Raw genomic sequence first — 24,594 nt, 5'->3', positions numbered from 1 at the left:
CCTGGCTGCTTCTTTGCTCAGTCTCTTCCTCCTGCTGCTGCCTTCCATGTATAAGACAACCCTCAATTTTTTCTCTATTTTAGGAAAAAGTGTCATTGTATACACGGAAAAATACAGTACCTACCCTTTATTGTTCTCTGTCCTTCACATATGTCTATCCTGTTGCCCTACCCTTTTCTTTTTATTCCTGTCTCATTCTCCCTTTTTCCATGTTGTCTCTCATAGTCAACATTTTCTTATCTACTTTTTCTTGCATTTCCTTTACTCAGGTCATCTGTTTGTACTCCTTTCCACACATTTACAACTTGGAACTTATACCTTTCTATCAGTCTTGTGGTCCTCTTTTCTCCAAAGAAGCTCTGCAAGTAAGACATTCCTTCTGACAGTAAGCTGTGTTTAAAAAGTATGTGATAATCAACTCATAGCATAACCTATACACGGGAATAGCTCATGAGCTGACCAAATTTTAGAGACCTCTCCTTCCTTATTGTGGTCACAGGTGCTGACATCTATAGCTATTTTAGCAGCACCTGCCTTCCTTAATTATTTCAATCAGTGTACTAAGATATATCTTATATCTGGAGATCCTGAGGATATGGACAATGGAAGCAACTTCAGTCATGGATATAACCATATAAAACTCCTGAACACAGTAAAACAGAAGACAAAAATCTATAACAAATCAGAGCAAATGTGCAAGTCACTGGCTTCCAAAATGTGAGTGAAGAGCCCAGTATTAACTGGTCATCAAAAGTGTTGGGAGGGTGCCAGTCAGGCCTTCAAGGAGAAGGCATTCAGCAACTTGGGCACATCACATAAACTCCTCTCTCTTGTCTTCACGTAACACATTGCTCACTCCATTAACAAGTGAGGAGGAGCCCCCAGGGAGACTTAAGTGCATTGACAGTTATATACTGGAAGAGTTGCTTCCTCAAATATCAAGGTCACAAGCCATGTAAGGTTTTAAGTGAAGGGTTGTGAGGAAAACTTGCCATTGTTTCAGTTTTGATTGGGAGAGGACACTTTTACATGCCTTCTGAGAATTCTGTGTTCCATGTAAGAGTTCTTGCTTCTTGCCAATGCTTCCCTCTGTTGGCACTAAGCACACTGATGCAAGAAGCACAAATAGCCACACAGATTGATAAGAAAGATGCAAACAACACATTCGATCCCAATACATTTAATAGTTTATCTGACAAGGCAGTACTTGCCAGATTTCCTGATAATACACATTTTATAGAAATGAATAATCTAAAAATGTACAAAATCTCTCCAATATTTTGTCTTTTCCCCTTTCCCCCCTTTCCTCTCTCTCTCTCTCTCTCTCTCTCTCTGTGTGTGTGTGTGTGTGCACGTGCATGCACACACACGCACACACATTCTTTCACTTTCCATACAAGGACAAACCAGGCCAAAATTAACATCTGTATTTGAGTTTCGTTACCTGTACCTTGAACTTGGATAAGAAATGTGTTATTATATATTTACTTAAATTATTTTTATCCTGCCTTTCTCCTTAAAAAGAACCCAAGGTGAATGCAGTATCTTTCAAAACCACTGTAAACTGATGCAATGTAAGGTTCGACATGGGTAACTTAGAACTCCCAGAATGCACCTTGTAGTTCAGAAAAGTGACTTTTCCAAGATGTCAGTTGAGCTGGACCACAGTCTTTGGAATACTGCTTTGCTCCTTCCACCAAGTCATCCTGAAGTGCTTCCCTGTTTGTGTCTCTGTGTTCACTCCCCTATTAACTGAGCTCTTGAGGATGGCACTACTGAAGATGTGCATTTGTGCAGCTGAAATGATAGATTATTCTGCTACAATATCGCATTGATTTTATGTTTGCCTTCAAATAACCATGTAAATTCAAGTTAGATTGCAGACCTAGTTGACTTTTAAAAGGCTGCCTCTGTAACTCCCACTGCAAAGTAATTGGGGGAGCAGGAGATCATTCCCCCACTCCAGTAATGAAGAGGCAGGGTGAAAGTATGATGTAAGTGCATCATGACCTTGCCAGCATTGGGGCAGTACATGGCCCTTAAAAGCCAACCCTGCCCAAACACAAGCTTGTTCATTGTTGCTGCTGATGGCCTGCTCACCCTGTGCGCCAGAGTGAATTTGGACGGTCTACTTGGGCCATATATGAATTATGGCCTGGATTCTCTCATTAGCATATTAAACAAAAAGAGCCCAAGGGATTATTTTTTTTTGCCAATCCCATTCCAGTCTTCATTGGGCATGAATGGGGTGATCACGGATGGTGTTGCATTTAAATAGATCACAATTTAGCAGGTAATTCAGTGAGAGGGGTGGTAGTGGTGAGCCCCGCAGGGTCCCCTGAATCATGAGACTCAGGTACATAAGCAGGGATGGACTTCTGGGTTAAATCAATTAAAAAACACCACGGAAGAGTCTCCCCTACCAGCTTCTAAGCTAGGGGTCTCCTCCACCCCCTTCCTCAATGAGCTTTTTAAATGCAATATACCAGAATGGTATAAAATAAAATTAACCTGAACATTTTGGGTGGTTGGGGTTTAATGAAACGCCTGGTACCAGACTTCCAAAACAAAAGAGAACACACACAACCCGCCACTGCAAAAAAGATCCCGAAATGAAAGGACACTAACAGTTTTCCTCTTGCACATCCCTATACATAACCATCAGTTTATGATCTTCCCAATGTTTTCACAAAGGTGCCTAGTGAATGACGCAGTGATCTGTGGAGCTATGTCCTTTGATGGCTGACCAAGTTATGGTGGTGGTGCCCATTCTTATCTCTTGCAGTCCTCTGCCTGGGTCAGCGCAGAGGAGGTGAACCCTCTCGTGGTGCCACCATCAGTTGGCAAAGCAACTTCAGCAATTTCTGCTTAACCCTGAAGCTTACAGGAACAGTTATCACTGCACTCATGAGGCAGTAGAATGGGCACTGGCCAGCAGACAGAGAAGGCTGAAGAAGGAGAGGAGAAGAGGAAGGGGGAGGGAGAAGAATCACAAATCCATTTGGCTATACATTTAAAAATGATACCCCATACCTTTTCTTAAGGTATTTCTCCGTTTAGCAAAATAGGCAGTGTCAGCTTTCTTCTCCTCTGGTTTTTGTTTCACCTCTACTAAGCATCAGCTTGATTGGATTCTCATGTTGGTGACTGGAATACATCACTGTGTGAATTGAAATGCATTACTCTGTGAATTGGAATGAATTAGGTACAGTCTATTGCGCTGTTTCCTGTCATATTTCTGCCTCTCTGAAAAATGATTTCTTGAGGAATTTTTCAGCTAAAGCTAGGACAACACTTTCAAAGAAAATTTCCTGGAGCCTTTCATCTGTTAAATTTCATTATAATTCATATTAGCTCCTTTAACACTGAAAATACGTTGACAGTCTCAGTACATTGCCTTTAAAAGTTTGTGCTACATCTTGTATAACCTGGCATTTCAAATAATGACATAAAGGGGGAGGGGAAAGAGCAAGCCGTGTGCCTTGATGGTAGACTGCAACACATCTCATTTGCGTTAATAAGAGCTGTGTTTTTTGAGGGGGAAAAATTGTACTTACAGGTGAAAAAATGGATACAGAAGTTGTTTGCTTTCAGCGAGATCACAGTTTGTATGAAAATATACAGATGTCTCAAAGCATTTGTTTCTTTTTCTTCTTCTTGAATGAGCACCTGTTACCAGATATTATTTGTGGTGAGAAACTAAATGAGACTGAAGCGTCCAGTTCAATTCCATCCCTTTTACACCCACGCTGTCAGTTTCAATTTTAAGGGGGTGTTATTGATGCCTCCTAACTCTTTGAATGAATCAGGAGTGTAGCTCGGCTACTCTGTTGCAGCAAAGGTAATATAGTGTCAGGTGGTACTCATCCATGGAAGCATGTGTCATTAGAAATGCATTTGTCTCGAAGATGCCAGAAGGCGATGTTGTTCTAGCCAAGCTGTCTGTCACAATGGTGGAGCCCCTTAATCCCCATTTTGTTTTGTTAAATTTATTTTCTTAGACCAAGTAGCCCTGTTTCCACCCCACCTCCCATCCCTATAGGGTTTGTCATCTCTTTCAGCAGTGTTCCTGGTGAGGCATAATATAGAAGTATTACATCTACATTTTTAAAGCTGTGGCATGCCGTGTAAGGAAGCAAACGTCTGAATTACATGGCCTTAAATCAGTTCTCCCCTCCATTCAGTATCCTTATTCAGGCCTTAGTTACCTAGGTCTCTCCACTAGGCATCTAGCCCCCCTCTCTTCATCTGCACTCTCTCAATGTGGAAAAAGATAGTACTACAGAGTCCCTCCTCATGTGTAGGTTCCCCATGAAAACAGGGAACATGGGAAACAGGACATCTCTTGGGCAGACATATTGCTCTATGTGGGGAAAAAGTGACAGTGGAGATGGGAGGGGTTAGGCACTGTTGGAGATATCTAACGTAAGTAAAGAACTATTAGCCCTTTTCTCCTTACCATACGCATTGTTCACTCTTTGCTTATTGAGTTATTTGCTGGTATTTTAGACTTCTCTGAATGGCTTACAAAAATACAGTAGTGCCTCACTTAACGGCGATAATCTGTTCCAGGAAAATCACTGTTTGTTTGTTTATTTATTTATTTATTTTATTTATATCCCGCCTATCTAGTCAGCTCAGGACCACTCTAGGCGGCTTAAGCAAAAACATCGTAAAGCAAAAATAAAAAGCCCATTGAAACACATTGAAAACCGTTCAATGCATTCCAATGGGCTAAAAACTCACCGTCCAGCGAAGATCCTCCATAGGGCGGCCATTTTCGGTGCCTGTATAGCGAGGAATCCATCCCTAAACACAGCGGGGAGCCATTTTAATTACCCAGTGGCCATTTTGAAAACCCGACGATCAGCTATAAAGATCATCATAATACAAAGAATTGGTTCCCGAAGCAGGGAACCGATCATCACAAAGCGAAATTCCCCCATTTAGACCATCGTTTTGTGATCGCAAAAGCAATTGCAAAAACGTCATCGTGAAGCGGATTTGTCGTTATGCGGGGTAATTGTAAAGCGGGGCATGACTGTAAAAGGAACAATGATTATCACTCCAGTGCCCTAATGTTCTGCCTCTTTTCCTGTGCAGTGACTGTGAGATTACTTTTAAGACATTTTACTCTGGAGTGGGATGGAACACATAAGGCCATATGCCACATGTGCTCTCCTGGAGTACCAATGCAGTCCCTTCACAATGGACCCCTCCCTCCAGCACCCCAAAATACTCTCCTAAAATATCAAACATATTTTTGAAAAATAAATGGTGCCTCAAAAGTCACCTTGTCTACCCTGAAGTCTATGGAGTCAATTTTGCTGTGCTTAGAGAGGGGCCCCTGAACTCCCCAATTTTTAAAAAAGGTTTAAAATATTTGAAATAGAATTGAAAGGGGGACCAGTTCAGTAATTTTTTTTCCATTTTCATAATGAAAATTGTTTGAGCGTGTGTATGTGTGTGTGTGTATTGTAGATGCAGACCTCCAATGTCCAGAGATGACCATATGGGGCACTTGGATCTCTGAAGGTTGCTCCCCTCTAAAGGAGGAACAGGAAAATTTCAAAGACTTGGCCCCGATTCCTAAACACTTAATATGCTCCCTATTGCTAATGGAAGTTTCAGCATATCATCATGGGGCCATTTTGCCCACTCACACCACTGTAGAGTAAGCCAAGGACACTGATCTGTATCAGACTTCTGTAACAGAGATCTTTAATCTCTCCCTTCTCTACTGGAGATGAGCAATGGGGGAGCACAGACAAGTTAACAGGAAAACTTTGCCCTTGCTCAGCTTAACTAATCACACTTTTTGAATATCAATTGCTGCTATGGGGCCACTATTCAACAGGGAAGAAATAGTTCTTTAGACTACAACTTCCAGCCTGTCCATTGGCTCCACTGACTGAAGATGGTGGGAGTTACAATTCAAAAAGTAATTTTTACTGCATTCCTGATCAGGGGCTCCACAACAGCAATTAATATTACAAAAATGATAATTCAGTAAACTAAGGAATGGGAGGACTTTCCTGGTGATTGTATTTTATTAAGAGAACAACTTGGATGTATCAAATTTTATTATGACATTCATGCTTTGCTAATGTTGATTGTTCACATAAGAAGGTGGTCAATGGTGAAATCATCCAAATGAATATATTTAAATATGGCATTGGAGAATAGTCATCATCTCTGGAGTGTCTTGAATAAGTATTTATATGTCTACAGATCATTGATCAGAATACTTTATTCTAATGGATTTTTCCATCTCACACCAATAAGTTGCCTCATTGATCCTTAATGTCAGCAGTGTGTCTGGATGCAAATTCATCATCATATTCAGGAGTTGCAGCAACACATGGTTTCAAAACACAGAAGATCTCAATGCTCAGCACTGCAGATCTGACTGCATGCAAGTAAGAAATCACACACACACAAACACACACAACCTTGAGCTTTCAGAAATTTCGCATTCCTTTTTCATATCCTTGCTGTAATGAGTACATTTTAAATGAGACATGTTTTCCAGTTCCTGTGTGTGTGTGTGTGTGTGTGTGTGTGTGTGTGTGTGTGTGTGTGTGTGTGTGTGACGTGTACATGTGTGCGCATGCATGCATGTGCATGCACACACCAGAGTTGCACTGTGAATCTCATATTTTAGGCAAGGTGAACCAAAAGATAGCCCAAACCTTGAATGCCAGCACAGGAGTTGAACTAGCACCTGAAATCATATCTAATTGTTAATGTTGCTCGAATGAAAGCAAAATTTCTTCAGTGGCCCACATTCATCATTCAGCATAGTCAAAAGAGCAATTGTAAAAATCACACCTCTAATATCTCAGATGAAGTAAAATCTTAAGGGACAAATAAATTGAAACATTTAGCATGAGGATTGTGATTCATTATTCCTGTTACATGTTACAGCGGAGCTCAGCTTAGTTAGTGAATTCAAGATTATGTACAAATTGCTGCCATTACACTAGCAGCATGCTCAAGTACAAAATTAGTCTCTAATGGATCCCAGTACTTCTGAGCTTTAGAGCCAGGCTTACTTCAGGCTGAGAATAACACCAGTGTCAGAAAAAAATACATTAGCCAGAATCTCCACTCTAAAAATGTACATTTCTAAGTGTAGGCTTTCCTTATGTGATCAGTAATGGGAGGAAAAGGGGGCCAGACAATTCAGAGATGTGAACAAAGACTGGATGCTTCCTACTTGGACATTCTTTCCCACTTCTTTTCATCTTGATTTCCATGCTTCTGTGTGTCAAGGCCACAGGTTTATGTATTCAAAGGCGAAGAGTTCAAAGGCTAGAGACAGATTATGGCTTTTGTAGAAGGGGTGTGTGTGTTTGTGTTGCAAATATTGCAAAATATGGTTGACTAGGAGCAATATAATTAAAATAAAAATTTTACTTATACATTGGAAAATGGTGGGATATCTGTGGTCCAGGGGTTGAGTCTAGCATGCGGAAATTTTGTTGTACAGCCAATGGAGGCTCATCATCATGGATTCCAATTCCCAAATATCGTTCACATCATGAAGCTCCAACCATCCCAGATAGTGTGCAAAGAAATCACTTTTACCTCTGATTTGTGGTGCTAAGTCACACATCAGCATGGAAGGGAAAGGAATCCTACCTTTTATTAGTGGTCTGATAGAAGTGATCATTTTTCCTACGTGAGCCAGATGATGAGATGCAGCAGGGATTCCTTTCAGTTACATGCTTTCTTCCAGCTGAGCTTTGACCTCTAAGGGCTCTAGTAATTCCTACTAACTCTCACTGTGAGTAAGTGACAACTCCTAACAACTGGAAATTAAAGGTAGATGCCAGGTCTGGAAAAAAAACCCAAAATATAGACATACTTGTGTAACTTTTGGAGATAAATCATTACAACCTATGAAATAGCCATAGACATTATCGTCTGTGAACTGAGCTGTGCAAGTCAACACACAACAAATAATGTCTACTCTGCTTTCATAACTGGCTTCAGCAGTTTGCTGCCCAAAGTACTAATGCCTTTTGTATTATTATTATTATTATTATTATTATTATTATTATTATTATTATTATTATTATTATTATTATTATTATTATTATTATTATTATTATTATTATTATTATTATTATTATTATTATTATTATTTATTTATTTATTTATTTATTTATTTATTTATTTATTTATTTATTTATTTATTTATTTATTTAATTTCTATCCCGCCTATCTGGTCACATTAGACCACTCTAGGCGGCTTACAATCAACCAACAATAAATATTTAAAACATTACAAGTAAATGTAGCTAAAGATCAAAAGAGTATAGGAAGAAAGGATCGTAACCAAATTTATCCATCGATTTTAAGATGATCCATCCATAGGTTATATATCTTTAACCTGATACAGTCATCATATTGTAGCTCTTGGAGGGGCTGGTTCTGCCCAAGAGAAGTTCTTCCTTACAGCTTATTCTGCTGTCTACCATTTGCATGCTGGTGCTATTTTGGCTAGCTCCTGCTGGTGTGGCTTCATACAGCACACAGATTGAGCCATCCTCTTCAATACGATAGGATACCTCGTAAGGGTCGACCCAAAGAGTGAGTTCACTTGGAAAGAGACGGAAGAGTTCCTGTCCGCTGAGTCCAATGCGCTGCGCTGCCTGTCCAATTAGGGGATCCATTTTATGGTTGATTCGGATACAGCGGTAACCCGATCCTTTGCATGGCTTTTCAGGGAACCAATGGTGTTTATAGTGTTCTGCCAGCAGCTCCTGGAGGCTCTGGCTGAAGGTTTGCAGCTGCTGCTCGTTCATCAGCCCCTTGGTGCGCAGAAACTTGGAGATAAAGCCCACGGCGGCAGCGATCTCGCGTATCATGTTGGCCCGGGTGTAAAGGGCAGGATGCATGGAGGCGGCGGGGGCGAGGGGCAGCCAGCTCCGGTGCTTGAGTGGGAGGGCACGGTGTGAGCGCACACAGGCCACCCAAAGCGGTGGAGGGGGGGAAGCGACCGAATGACCGGGAGGAAGAAAGAGATTGGACAGACTGACAGCCGTCTGGAGGGGGGGGAAGGGACCGATCAATCAAGTTTAGAGGACTGAACTTCGGAGGGCCCCCCCACTGCTCCTGCTCAGCTGCCCCCCCTATGACGTAGGCTGCCGGCGGCTGCTCGCCAAAGCCCTCCCACCATCTCCTTCTACGAGGCACCATCATGCTATCCTATTATGCTAGCAATAGGATTTTGACCTTTATATAGTAATGATATAGTTGATCACCTTTGGGTTTCAATAAATCCAAGGCATGTCATACAGATGTGAGTGAGGATTCTTGGTGTTTGAAATGATTATTTTTTAAAAAAAATTAAGAGATGAAAAAGAGATTCTGCCCCTCACTAGTCAAAAAAATCAGTGCTGGCTGGGTGGCATAATTCAAAGTCTTCCCATTTTACTTTGTCTGTAATTGCATGCTTTAGTGTAGCTCATTTGTGTTTAACCACTGAAATAGAACCGCCTATATGCATAGAGATGATTAAGTAAATAAGTTAGCAGAAGTGCCTACTCTGTGGAAACGGAATCGGGATGAGGCTTGTTTTGTAAATTATTAGCGTTTTATAAATAGTTCCTGCTATCACACTGTTTACATAAATTCATGAATATATAAACATTGAAAGGGTGTTTCTGTGGAATTATAAACCCTAATGCCCTGTTTTAATTTGAAAATCATGTTGTATTTGTTTTCTTCTTAGATGAAATATCAATTGAGGCCAACATTTTGCTGAACATTGTATTATTCTTTGTTATAGAGCAGAGTATGAGATGAACAAACCAGTGAAATCTACCCATTGATTCCTATTGGGAAAAACAAACATATTATCTTGACAATGTGTTTTTCGTTGTTTACAATGTGAGGCTCATGAACAGAACAGATTTAATTATTTCATGTAAAGACAATTGTAGCTTACATGCTTAACTATTAGCTTTTCATTTTTTTTTAATGAACCGACAAACACTGTACTTCTTGCTAGTTTTCAACGTGAGACTTCAATTACCAAAATTTGGAGCAAATAGCAAAACATTTCTTCAACATTTTACTATTTCTCTCCTCTTCCTCTCTTTCTGAAAAAAGAGTAAAGTAGTAGGCATTCTTGCCCACTTCTGTACACCATGCCTTGGATTTAATGAAATTTCTTATAACCATTACAAGGAAATTATGATGAGAACAGCATTCTTTAACTGACAAGGGGTGGAAAGACGTTCTCACAAAAACACAACAAACTTCCTGCCATATATTAGACTAACATAACAAAGCTGTGTCATCCATAATTTTTCTAATTATATGGTAAAGAACACTTCAAAATTAGCACATATGGGAAGTGAAAGTAGTATCACTTTAAAAAGGTTGGCCTCTGACCTTCTCAATACTGAAGAGCTACACTTGTGAGGGCTAGTGTGGCTTAGAAGACAGAGGACTTAGAAGACCTAGATTTGAATCTCTGATTAAACATGGAAACTCACTTAGGGATATTGATGTTAAAACCATTCCCTAAAGTGTCTTGAAAACCTTCTAGGGTCACTTTAAGTCAGATACAAATTGACTTCCCATGACAAACACACAGAGACAGCTTTCCCCTCCCTTCTTCCCTATGGCTGTCTGTGTACATGTGTGGGTACACATGTGCACTTGAGCACACATACTGCAGTATTATAGCAGTTTATTATTAATGGTGTGATGTTACAGACTTTATTTAGATCACAAACTTCATTTCTGCTTTCAGGCTGCAATCTTTGTGTTTCCTCCTCTTGTCTCACCTCAGTAACAGTGTTTTGCTGCAGAGTAACTCAGTTCATGAGTCTGTTTTCCACCAACATCTTCATCTGTTTTGGATGATCCAGAGCCACAATAATTTAGGTTGTAATCTGCATCAGGTCGCACTGTTTAAAGCATAATTGTGAGTACTTTTGCTGCTTGATACGATGCACATTTGACATAGAGTGGAATTCTATGTAATATTTGGTATTCATCTTGAATGTTAGGGAAATCTTGGAAGCTACATCCTAAACAGTTCCATCAGACTTGTTCCTGTATGAGTGAAAACAATAGTGCAGGCTGGCAGTAGGATTGTCCGTGGCTCCTATGGCAGTTTTATACAAGGGTGACACACACTTATGTGTGGCAGTGCATGCTTAGCCAGGATCATGCAAATACCCACTTGGCCTTGATGCTGTGGATAGCTCACTTTGCTGGGCAACCATCTCATCAGCAACAATATTCTTGCATGCACAGGGCTAGCTTCTACCCCTGCTTCCACCATCAGCTTTTAGCAATCCTAGGTAAAACCACCCAGAGTAGACCCATTCTAGATGGGAGGTATATAAATCTAATAAATAAATAAAATAAAACTGGAAAGTTTCCCTTTCACTCTGTTGGCACTCTTTAAAGGCCAAACCACTTAACCAACTGAGGCTGCTGTTATTAGGCATATTACCTGGAAGTAAGTCTTGATGAATGTAGTGGGAAGAATTCCCCCAAGTAAGACTAACTAATATTTCAGTTTGTATCTTTGGATTTGTCTCTGAGAGTATCTGTTTAGTGTTACATTGCATTTTGCCACTTTTCTACTTCTCAGTTTGCTGTAGTACTCCTATGATCAAATCCATTGTGGTGCTGAACAAACAAACAAACAAACAAAACCTTTTTCTCCTCTATAAGATTTTGTAAGTCTCCTTTCTTTCTCTCCACGTGTCCCACCTTCACCCACCTTCCATTGCCTAGTTGAAAACAGACACTGTGTGTGAACCCAGAGCACCATTTGCTGAGAAGGAGTCTGTAAGGTTACAGCAATTCTAAGTATACTGACAAGGAAGCACACAAATCTAATGTGCCACTAGTTTGCATCAGAGCTTCACCATCCTCTGATGCAAACTAGTGGCACATTTTCTAATGAACAAGGTCCATACTGCTGTGGGGAAAAAATAAGCCACTGACTACGCCTGTTTCTGACTTTCACCTTTTTTAGTTCATAGATCATATGCAATGACTCACATTGACATATCTTGGTCATTCCCTAGAAGCTGATGCAGAGTGAGCATCCCATCCATTTTGCTATTATCTTTATGAGACCTACAGAGCACCTTGAGAAGAGTATGTCTGACCCAATTTAGTCTTTCATTTCTAACACTGTAGCTTGCTGCCTTCTTAAGGGGTACTCAAGATCAGCTTATTATCAGATCTTATCACTAGAGTCAACCTTTCTGAAATGGGGAATGACAAGTCCATCTGTTCATTTCTTGCTTGATAGCCTAGGATTCTGCATCGTGAAAGGTAGCTGGCTTCTCCATGTCATTGCATTGCATTGATCTGTTTGGAATGTTTTTCTGTGGAATTGAACAGCTAAAAGAAGGAAAATAGAAACACTCTTTTTCTAAGTACCCACTGCTTCCTCCATTCTTCTGTTCTTTATGCATAAGCAAATAGATGGTTAAAGCCAACATTCAGTGGCTCCAATAAAGTTTTGCATATCGTCTACCTAAAAGATGTCAATAATTTTTTAATTGAAGTTTTTTTAATTGATTTTTTGATTGAAGGTTTTAATTTTAATAATGTCATGGATCTAAATTGTTTTTGGAGATTGTTTTTGTTTTTATTTTTGCTTTTGTAGAGTGGATGTGGCCGTATTTGTTTTTAGTGTCTGTTTGAACAGTTTTAATTTATGTTAGAAGCCGCCCGGAGACTTTTGCAGAGTGCAGGACACATGCAAGTTAAATGAATGAATGAATAAATAAATAAATTTCACCAAAATCTCATTTATAATAGAAACAGGCTTTCTTGACATAGTGAGTCTGTACAAGATACTCTTTGAAATATTGTCTCTCTGAGATTGAGGCACTTTTTCATGTTTTCCACACTTTGTGCAAAATATCTTCAGAGCTTTTCCCTTTGTGAAGCTAATCACAACATAAAAATATAAGCTTATTGTTCAGAAAGATATGAATAACCCATCCTCTGCTTCCACTTTTAATAATCCACCAAACAAGGTAGCAATCATCATGGTTTTATATTTTGTCTGTTTACAGAAATGCACAAAAATAAGTTTGCCAATGTACAAATTTGGTTTGAGACCATGATTGAATAAATGAATAAAACTGCCCTCATAACACAAAAGGAAAAAAAATGTGTTTCTTTTTCAGCATACAAGGTCAATCCAGAGCATGATTTTTGTGATTTCCTTAAGATGCTGTAGTTGGCCTGCATATTCATTTAAGCCTCCTTTTTCCTTAATTCCTCCCAGCTCTGAAGTTCTAAGATTATTATTAATAATAATACAGCATTATGCTAAGGTAAAATGTCACAAAAATTAAACGTTAAGATGCATATTGGGCTTACTGCAAAGAACTGCAGTTGGATCGGTGCAGGCAACAATATGTTTATATATATATAAAAGAAAAAACAGATAAACAAGAATTTAAAGATTAAAGGAAGAAAATGGGATTTAAATGAATGATGGTTTATTACAACATTTGAGTATGATGCAGCCAATGTAATCTATAAATTCTAGGGGTATCAGTGGAAATTAAATATACTTACATTTGGTTGGATTTTTGTCCATATCTTTTGTTAACACTGTAAGTCATTTATGAATATAAACATCTATTATCGAAATGCAAAGCAATTCAATTTAGAAAAAGATCCTCCCCAACCCAAAATTGCAGTCCTTGCTTGAGTATATGTTACATGAGGGATATAGAGAAAAGAAAGATAGAACACTACATAAAATACACTCTGTGGTATTCCCCAATAAAATATTATTTGCTGTGGGAGATGTGGTCAGAAACATTTAGAGATCAGACAGGAAAACTGCTCATCTGCTTTAAGTACACCATAAAACTGAAAATGTATTGTACCTCAGCACCTGGATCCCAATGTCAGATTGATATCTCCTTTAAAATGTTTCTTCACACTCTTGAAGGACACAACACCATTATTGGAAAGTGAGACCCTATAAGTACTATTGATTAAAATATTAATTGACATAGAATCATTGCCATAGAATCACAGAATAACTTATTTGGAAGGGTCAAATAAGGTTATCAAGTCTGTCCTCCTGCTGCAACACAACACAACACAAGTCACACTATTAAGGCACAAGGTACATTAATTCATGGCCAAAATCCTGTTTATTTCCAATTACATTCCAGAGTAATTGGAACAGCATAAATTGAAGCAAGAACTGGTCATTATTTACTGAATTGCTCCTTGTATCTCTTATGACATGCCAAGACAAGCCACTGGTAAAGGAATACAAATGGCAACTAATGAATGTGTGATGATGAACTTCTGTGAATTAAACCATTGAACTTAACAACAGCATGAAAGCTGACAGGATATTTGCCATTGTCCACTCATAAGAAAAGAAAGAGACAGGGCACAACAAATGGGTGAGAAATGGACCACAACTTTATTGAACTATTTAGACACCCCCCTCACCCTCTGGTGGGACCAAAACCTGGTTCAAGGAGCAGGTGGTTCATCCAGGCACCTTACCCATCCAGGATAAGCCCCTCAGCCCCAGGGCCCTACTGTACATGAAAGAAACCTTTCAGGGGCTTTCCCTGGCATCGGATGATAACTGCCTGAAATACTGCATCTGTAGACAGGGAAGCACATCAGCAATGCTATTGTTCAATCCTGATAACATGTGTAAGCAAAATTAGCACATTTTTGTCTAACGCAACCCCATGTAAATTCCCTAATCAGCCTCATTACCCTGAAGGAATAATGAGCAAAGCTGGTTGACAACATATATTATAGTCATGTTGTCACACCAGAAATGAACAATGGAATTGGCCAAAGTCTCAGACCAAAGCCTCACTGCCAGTATAGGGACGAAAAACTCCAAAAATATTAAATCACTTATGAGACCATGCTCTTTCCATTCACCTAACCACAGGGTTGTGCACTATCTTCCTCTATACTACATTTCAAAACCAGTGGAGTAGCTACATCCGACTAAATATGGAGAGCATTTCATCCCTCCAAAAGGAAACCTCATTGTACCAATCTGAAAACATCTTCCAAACCCTGGTATCCTCCCTCATCTCAGCCATTACATGTTTCCTACGGTGGAGAATAGACAAATCACTCACTACTTCACAGAATCTCTGCAATGCAACCACCATAAGGTTAAGGTGACCTGCCCACTCCCCTAACTCCTTCAATCAATCAATCAATCAATCAATCAAGAAGACATTACAATTCCCCCAAAATTCATATACCTTTGTTTTGTGGTCGAGGAGGGAGCACTCCTGTAGATGTTATTCAACCACATTCCAATGCACTAAGACAAGCCAGCATGGCACTGAAGTCAGGTAACACATCATTTGACAGGGAAGAGAGCTGGAACAGAAAATTCTTTTGTGCTAGTCTCTTGGGTAGTTGCTTTCTCTTACTCTTGCCTACACCCTTTTTAGCCCATGGTGTTCTACTATGTTTCTCCAGGAGCAACCCCTGATACCTGAACCACAACTGCAGACACACAGGAGGTATGGAGCTTGCACAAGCCCTAAACGTCTTCCAGGATCCACTTAACCAGGGTCCTCCTTCACCAGGCCAATGTACACCCAACAGAATGCACCTGCCCACTAAATCAACCAGATCTAATTGTATTTAGCATCTAAAGCAGGGTAGTTCGATGTCAATAAGCTGTGTCCTAATGACCTCCAGCAGCACACCTAGCCAGCTGCTGCCAGGTAAGAGACCATCTTCAGAGGAAGGATCCCACCTATCAAATCTCCAAACAGAGTTTCCCTCCCCACAGTCTAACACCACCAGATTAGGCTGCAAGTCAATTTCCACTGCTACTCCTTCCCCACCTGGTAACGGGAAAAATCCCAGACCAAAGTAACATCCAGCCTGGTGTAATGAGACCACTCAGAAACCTTGACCTGGGGACCTCACCCAATGGACCTGATAAAACCCTACTGGGACCCCCCCCCCGGCCTCACAAACCCCATCTGTCAAAGAGTGCAGTCTAAACTAATGTGTGACCCTGAAACAAGTGAGATCTGCTACTCCAAATCTCACATGAGCTGGCCTCTTGAGCACTTTCACATCCCAAATTGCTTGGCTCTAAAGCTGCATAGCTTCTCCTGTCACCATCGGGCTTGACTGATAGACATTATCACTGCCAAGCATGGCTGCCACAAGGCTGTTACTGCTGCTTCCTCACTCTTGCCATCATTGGCCCCTTGTGCTGCTGATCTCTTCTGCCACTGAGCCTTAACACTGCCGGTTCCCCCTGCCACTGAATCCTGGCCATTGCCAAGCTGTTCCTCCGTCTACCTCAATGTTTCCAGGCCCACACTGCCATTCTGTCTCTCCTGCCAAACTTCAGTCCAGGCCTAGTAACTTGGGCAAAAGCATCCAATGTTGTGTTGGGGCCTTGCCTCCCCACTCACAACTTTGTCACACTGCGATGCTTGGCATCAAACAACATGTCTTCCCTCCTTTCCAGAGCTGGGCAATGCTTCAGCTGTAGGATGAAGGCAGCAATATGTTTAGAATTTATTTGTTTAGTGTATATATATTTTTACCAGAAAGACAAAAACATACAGATGACAGGAAGAAGAGTGGAAGAGAAAAATCCCCTTTTGAAATGCAATCAAATTATGATGTTTTATTGCAGTCTTTGTAAAGCACACTCTATGGTTCCTAAAGGCTTCATGTGAAGGAAGGAAGGAAGAAGGAAGGAAGGAAGGAAGTGGGGAAAATATAGGGCCGCTACTTTATTGTGCGATATTTCTTATCTACTAGCAGCAGTAGCAACAGTATCAGAGGAACATACATTTTTTTGTGTGTGGGATGTTTATTTTCTCAATCACTCAGTTCCATTTGAATAAAGATTCCCATGAGCTTGTTAATAAAAAAAAAATTAATCGTACCTTGTGCGCTTTTAGATGTCTGAAATTCAGCAAAATTTTATTTAGCTTGTCTTCCAGCTAGATCAGTGCTTCCCACCCTTGGTTCCCCAGATGTTCTTGAACTAAAACTCCCAGAAACCTTCACCACTAGTTGTACTGGCCAGGTTTTCTGGGTGTTGTAGCTCAAGAACATCTGGGGACCTAAGGTTGGGAACCACTGCTCTAGAACATAATTGCTTTTAGTCTCAGCCAGATAAATAGATACTGACATTGATTAGACACAGGTTGAAAAATCTTACAAATCCTAGAGCTAAAAATCCTACAACATGCCAGTTAATCATGTTGATACTGTCTATGTTCTTTGATACTTCAGTAGTGTCGTTAACACTTTCCAGAAACAGCTAATAAAAACCTGAAATGCCAGCCAGTTTACACGTTAACTCAATAATTCATAATGGTTTCTATCCACATGGTAATCCATTGCAGAAAACAAAGATGCACAAGACCATTCATTAATTTTGTAGCTTTTACATTGCAAACAAGGTTGTAAATAATATAGTAAGAAACACAAGCTCATAGCAGAAAGGAAACTTATGGTGACTTGGCAATTCAGAAGTCATTAGCAGTTAATCATTTAAAAAACTAGGCTTCAGTTTTAGGGAAGGTAATTTTCATTTCCATTATGAAGAAAACAAATGGGAAGATACAAGCACTGGTTCCAGATTAAATCAGGACATGGGCCAACTCTATATTATATATTATGCATAAGCATATACTTGAGCTCAAACCTGTTTTCTTTTAATTAATAAAAATCCTGTGGGAGGAAGAAATTCAGCAGTTTATGTGAAAGAACTCGACCTGTTTCCCCGATGGCCAGGTTTTTCACTCAAATTATGCTGTAAGTGTTCCCAGAATTTTAAGTTTCCAAACAGAAATTTCTGTGTGGCAAACTGAGACAGAGAAGTGAAAGAATTATATTCTCCTCATTCCACCATCAATATGTGAAAAATTCTACACTCCTAACATGCTTTGTCCACAGCTCCCTTAGGTCTTAAGTCCAAACAGGGTAAGGAATGCAGGGTCAAACTTGCCTTCTTCCCTATATGATGGCCCATGTCTTCAGTTGTCTGTCCTTTATTGACTGGAAGGGGTTGAACAGGCGTTCCACATGCTTGTTTGCACATAAACAGAACAGGTCTTCAATCATGTTTGTTCATCACAGAGAAAACAGGAAGCAACGTGTAGGACAGCATGTGTTATATGACACCCTTACTTACATTAAGGTGTCCTGTTTAGATTTAACTGAATTGGACTCTGGTTGATGTTGTTTTCAGAGTGTCTAAGCTCAATTACAGAAGCTTTGAATACAATATACATTCGGTTACCCCCAAATATATTGGAAATGTGTCCCATTGATTGTAAGTAAACTTACTTCAAAATAAGTAGAGTTGCAGGAGCTAATTGCATTAGGATAAATTTCTTTCAGATTGAACACACTAGAATGATAGGACAGGTTGTGTATTGTTCAACAATCCAGGTAAAGATTTAGAATAGTAAGAAAAACATGGAGTACATTTGATTGGAGTACACATGAAGGAGCAGTTAATGACCTCATGTGGAGATTTCAGCAGTATAGAAATATATTTGTAACCTATACACATGGAAAAGTCAGGATGCAAGGAATGCTGATAAGTTTTCTCACCTTTGACAAAAAGTGTGCCTTGACATATAAAGTCACTGTCAAAAGAGTAGTCAACCCCTGTGAATTCTCCTGCAGATGAGCAGAAAAGACCAGCCATATTTTTTTCTAGCACCTACATTTGCAAAAAGCCTTTGAACCGTTTCTTTGCTTTGTTCTCATCTCTGATACTGAAATAAATGAAGATGTGCAATTTTTTAAATCAAAGGCACTAAATAAATGCTTAATGTGAAAACTACCACCAACTCTGACTCTTGGTTATTGCATGCCTTCCACCCAGCTATGCTAAGTACAACTTGCATCAGAAAAAAAACACTACATTCCATTTAAGGAAAACCAGAAATACCATTCAGGGAGAATGAAGGAAAAATGAATGGAATAATAGATAGCAATTTTTACATACTGTAATTAATCTACAGGTTGAGATATTTCTCTTCCGTAAGTCTGTGTTTTAACAAATGCTTGCTTTTAGATATCACTTTGCTGTTGCCTGTCTCACATCCTCACCATCCAGAGCAATCCCTAGTCACTTGAAAATATGTGTACCTTTCCACATCCAGAAACTGTAAAGCAGTGTAAGATTACTTCAGTGCCTTCCTTATAGCTTTCTATCCCTGGCTGACTATTAAACTGAAACACAGTGCACAGTTAAAACCTTCAGACTCAGTGCTGTAGGAAATACTTTTCCAAAAATACAACTCCTCAAAGATTTGTCTGTTCCAGCGAAAAGCTGCAGCAGCTACCATTGCTTTCTTAAGGTGAAACCTAAATGCTCAACGAAAAAGCAAACCAACACACATACAAAAAACAAAACAAACAAACAAAAAACTCTGTTGGAGGAACAGAACAAAGTGAAAAGCTGGGACATAAGGCATTTTCCAAATAAGGATGGGTAATTTCTGACAGTTTGGAATAGTTTAGGGAGGTCATTGATACATCACACATGAAAAAAAAGAGAGGTCGGTACACCATTGTGTTACTCCCAGATGGTAGAATGCATTCCCCTCAAGATTGTGATCAGTTTTTAGGAAATACATACACATATTTATATCATTTAATCTATCCTTTTAAACATTTCTCATTAATGTGAGTATATTAAATATTTTACTGTTTTCAGTCATTTTTGTTAGCCATGTTTTCCATCTTTAGGGGGAAGCCAGGGTAAAAATGTAGCTGTAAATAAAATACATAGAACACGGAATTGCATGAAATTTGTCTATCCTGATCAATAGGTACAGAAATAATCACTGTAACTTGAATAGAAAACCTAATTTTCCTGTAGTAGAGAAAAATCTGATCAGGTGCTGTATGTGCCTGCCTACTCAGATCATTATCTGGATGTTTGCCATTGACAAGCATCTTCAAGGTCCCTCTATACAAGGCCCCTTTGTATAGAGGATGCCTTCAGAGAAAAGAAATGGGTAGTCCTAGCCAACTAACGGCAGTCTTTGAAAATAAAAAGCATGCACACACCCCCGATATCCTGCCATTCTTTCACATTCCTAAGTTTTGACAGTGCAAGAAAATCATAATCAATATAACAATGAGACAAATGATTCCATGGAATACAGAAACACAAAATGAAGTAGGAATACTAAAGAGGCAGGGCAGGAGGGGAGGGGAAAAAAGATGCATGGGATTCAAGGAAAGATGATTTGTCTCAGAATATTTGCCATGCAAATTGGGACCACTCCACCCAAGCTGATTTGGAAGTGGCTTGAAGCAATTTGTTCTCGGGTTTCTGAAACTATTTGTTATTAGTTATCTTCCCATATTGAGAGGGGAAACATTATTGTTATGACTAAAACTTCTATCATTAAGCAGTCAATGCACTATGAAACTTTCAACCTAAAATCTGAAAAATGCTAAATTATTGTGAACTCCATATTACAGTCACTGAAAGGGTGAATGATAAGATTTACAAACACCATTTCCATAGTTGCACATTGTAACATAAATGTTCATTATAACATAAACTCATTCAACTGTCGGAAATTGATATTGTTCAGTGACCTTGCTTGCTGGAGAACTGGCTAATTCTTTTGGAATGACTATAGTAAACTATTATTCAAACCTCAATTTTAAAAGCAGTTTCATTTTTAGGACAATCCCTCACCCCCAATTAATTTAACATACTATACACACAAAATTTAAAACCCTGAAAAAAAGCAGATCTCCGACAGAGACCCGGTGTTAAAGGAGAAACATGCAAGATTGCATTTTCCAACACTTTTGATACTTTTTCCATAGCTAGTGTATCCCTAATTAAAAACAAGTCCTATGCTAGTTCTGCTGTGTTATATGATGGAGTGTCACTGCTCAGAATGTAGTTTTTAACTTTAGCTTTTGCAAACTATAGAACAACAGCTGAGATGTCGAGATACTGAGAAACATCATTCTTGATGGATAGTCATCCTTTGAGAGCCATCCATACCATATCTTAGATCCTAGAACTACAGCAGGAGTGTACAGAATGCAGAGCAGAAAATAACAAGTAGCTCACTTCTGGAGTCTTCTCATAAACATTGTGGTAAGAAGCGTTGGGAGCAGCAAGTCCTGTGACACTGTTATGTTTTGCAACCCTGCAAAAGCCATACAGCTGTAGGATACGGCAAAGCTGTAGGACTATGCAGGTACATTATTATCCACATCATTTGGCATTCAGTGCAGGATCCCAGTTTTTCAAAATGTACAAATTATATGGGTAAGATAGAAGACCAAAGACCAGCACATGCTAAAATTTCCCAAATATATAGAATACCAGTAATATTAAAATATCTATATATGCAAAATTCAGAGAGTCCAGCTGTTTTTTAAGTGTTTTCTTGGGACCAATTTCTTGCTGATCTGGCTCTTCAGGTATGTAAGTCCGCACAGTTTCATTTACCACAGTTCTCTGAATTTTGTGAGGCAGTTCTGTGGTCCAATTACATAACTGAAATCCTGCATGTTTTGGCATAATGTCCAGACAACCAGCATTGTGCTATTAGAAGGCACAGTTGATTGACTGGCTCCTGCCATGACTGTTGCAGGGCATGCATGTGGAAGTGCTTTATGAATAGCACTTCTACTCTGCTTTCAATAACACTGCTATGGCTTTACATTGTGAGAGCTGTGCAACAGGATTTCAACCCCTAGGATAAAAACTGTGTGTACACTGGTATGCATTCAAAAATGAACCAGAATAAGTATGAAATATTATAGAAATGTGCTAATAAGGCACACAAATTTGGAGGTAGATTTTTCAAAGCAAAAGATTCAGAAACAGATGTGGGGACAGGATGAAATGAATGCATGTACTTTGTAAAAATGCTTTCTAAAACATGTGCACCCTGAAGGACTGCTTAAACAAACAGGCCAGAATCATCTTCACCTTTCACAGAGTGATGCTGCTCACAGAGCTCCCCTGCATTCTCTGTGATATTTGTGCAGATTGCAGAAAGCATACGTTTAGCATAGCTGGGCTTTTGCTTGTACATGCTCTGTATCTGACTAACCACTTGAGCAACAGACTGTTGCACAAATGGAGCAAATGACCTGGTGCCTACGTTTATTGTGTCCAGGCCTTCCTTGGCTCAATTCTAGAGCCTAGGAGCTAGCAGCAATCACCTTACATGGTGTTCAGCCCTGTGTTTCAGTAGAACCTGAGGAACTCAAAGCAGCTAAGGGTCTGTTTTGTAAATATCCTACAAATATTGCTAAGAATTTCCTTGGGGAAATGTCCCCATGTAGAAAAAGGGTGATAAAATTCTACTTTTAGAAAAGACCAAAACCTTCAGATCCACTTTTAGAAAGTATAGGAACCTGCATAGAAGATTTTTAAAAAGGGGGAAAAAACCCTGAAGGTAATTTTCAGTGAAGTACCCACAAATTGATGGATCTTTTGCACACTGCCAATGTCAGTGGCTCAAGCTTAAAGAAATTTCAGCAAGCTAGCACTCATCAGACACTGCAGGTGTTCCACTAAGGGGCAATAACAGTTAAGACACCTAGCTATTTTTGTCTATCAGGTGTGAACTTGCAAGACAAATGGACTTTCAGTAGATAATTCATGGCTTTGAAAAGAAAAAAAGCCATTAAAAAGAAAGTTTAAGTGAGTTGTTTTTCTCTTTATAAAATTATTAGGTAGGTAGGTAGGTAGGTAGGTAGGTAGGTAGGTAGGTAGGTAGGTAGGTAGGTAGGTAGGTAGGTAGGTAGGTAGGTAGATAGATAGATAGATAGATAGATAGATAGATAGATAGATAGATAGATAGATAGATCGATCGATCGATCGATCGATCGATCGATCGATAGATCGATAGATCGATAGATAGATAGATAGATAGATAGATAGATAGATAGATAGATAGATAGATAGATAGATAGATAGATAGATTCTACTGCATCCTCTCCAAACTATCCCTAAATAGTGACCCACATAACTTTTAAAATGTGGCAAAAATGCCTCTTTCCGCTTGGCAGAAATTGATCTGTACTCCATATTTTATGGTGTCATTTATAAGTATTTGTTATCTTCTCTGGCCTTTTCAGTATGACAGACATGTCACCAAATCAGTAGCCAAGTGTATCTCAGACTATTATATATTCTCTGACATTCTTCAGGGGCTGTGAAATCATTACGAAGCAACAAGTTATTATACATGTCACAATGCCTTTAAAATATTTTCATTTGTTTGTTGTGGCTTCTGCCTTCTTCAGTTGTTCTGGTAAAAGTCAAACTGATTCAGAAAAGTCTTGATTGAAGTGCTATTTTAGTCCTCATTATCGACATATTATACTGACATGTTTGAATAGTCTATAGAGATTAATCTAGTAGATATAACTCATGCTATAGCTGGAGGCAGCTCTCATAACACACTGAAGGCTGTTGCATTTCCAACTATCACATATATGTTTCTAATAGTCAATTTGAAGGTAATTATTGAAAAAAGCTTTTCCAACTCCCAACTGGGCCAAAAAATTCAAGGGAATGTCTGCAAAAAAGCAATCTTGGATGTTTACTGAAGAGAGAGAAAAACAGCTCCTCATTCAGTACTAACACTAGACAGTTTTTAATCTTATGTTCCACCTTACTTTTTAAATACACAGTCTTCTCATCAGACTTTGTCGGAAAATAAAGGGACACATGATGACTTCCAGTTTGGCGGAGGGGAAGACAGTCCTGAGCATCTGAAAGAAGCCCAAAATGGATAATTGAGCTCTCTAAAAGGGACACAATTAGCCTTCTGGGGGTACGATTGGCCATTTTCGTGTCCATTTTTGCTCTGGAATGGATGGTAAAAGATGTCCTGAGGGTCTCCACAGGAAAGCACACTTCATCCCCTCCTGACTCTTGGGATTCTACTGTAGGATTGTGATCTCATACACATTGACCTTTGATTAGAATTCTGTTCAGTTCCTATTCCCCTGGTTATTATCAGGCCCTATCCCGAAGGTACCTAGATGCCAGGAACAAGGGGCTGAAAAGGGACAACAAACCAGAAAAGGGGGCAAGAAAATCATTCATATACAAATCTGGCTCCCATATGGGGCAGGAAACTAACTGCCTAGAAAATGGGACATTGGGAAAAAATTACAGTAATTGTGCTTGTAAAGTTTCTTTGGGCTCAAAACAATGAGCTAGTATGGAGATGGGCACAGAATGTTTTGGCCGCTGGAAATTTGTAATGAGCCTGGGATGTTCCTTCTACAGATATATAGTGCCTAAAATTATGCCAGTCCCACTCCCCAAAATAATAGGGAACTGTCTCCACAGGTTTGGGGTCCACACTATCATTCATCAATGAAGGGCCATCTTATCATTGGCAACTGGGGAGGAAGGTGTAGCGTTCCCCTTTATTAGGTCAATGGTTCATGTTTTGTTATGTAATTGTTCATGCATATTCATGTTGCTGAGAGGCGGAGCCGAGAGAGATGCTATAAGAGGCGGAGTAAGAGTCAGAGAGTTGGAGTGGAGTGCGTGAGAGAGAAGTAGTTAGAGTG

The 24,594-nt window shown here is 39.4% G+C and overlaps 1 long non-coding RNA gene and 1 pseudogene across 2 annotated transcripts in view; one reads left to right on the top strand and one right to left on the bottom strand.

The window, feature by feature from the left end:
* The window catches only part of LOC144586869 (uncharacterized), a 253,973-nt gene that overhangs the window by 136,130 nt on the left and 93,249 nt on the right, over positions 1–24,594 (top strand). The gene's annotated exons all lie outside the window — the stretch shown is intronic.
* LOC144586867 (protein BTG1 pseudogene) lies at positions 8,150–10,615 on the bottom strand (annotated as a pseudogene). Its single transcript, XR_013541937.1, has one exon. The product of XR_013541937.1 is annotated as a protein BTG1 pseudogene (transcript).

Source organism: Pogona vitticeps, chromosome 2 (assembly GCF_051106095.1).
Source record: "Pogona vitticeps strain Pit_001003342236 chromosome 2, PviZW2.1, whole genome shotgun sequence".
Lineage (NCBI taxonomy): Eukaryota > Metazoa > Chordata > Lepidosauria > Squamata > Agamidae > Pogona > Pogona vitticeps.
The sequence above is the reverse complement of the archived record's forward strand: the minus strand, read 5'-3'. Positions and strand labels throughout refer to the sequence as shown.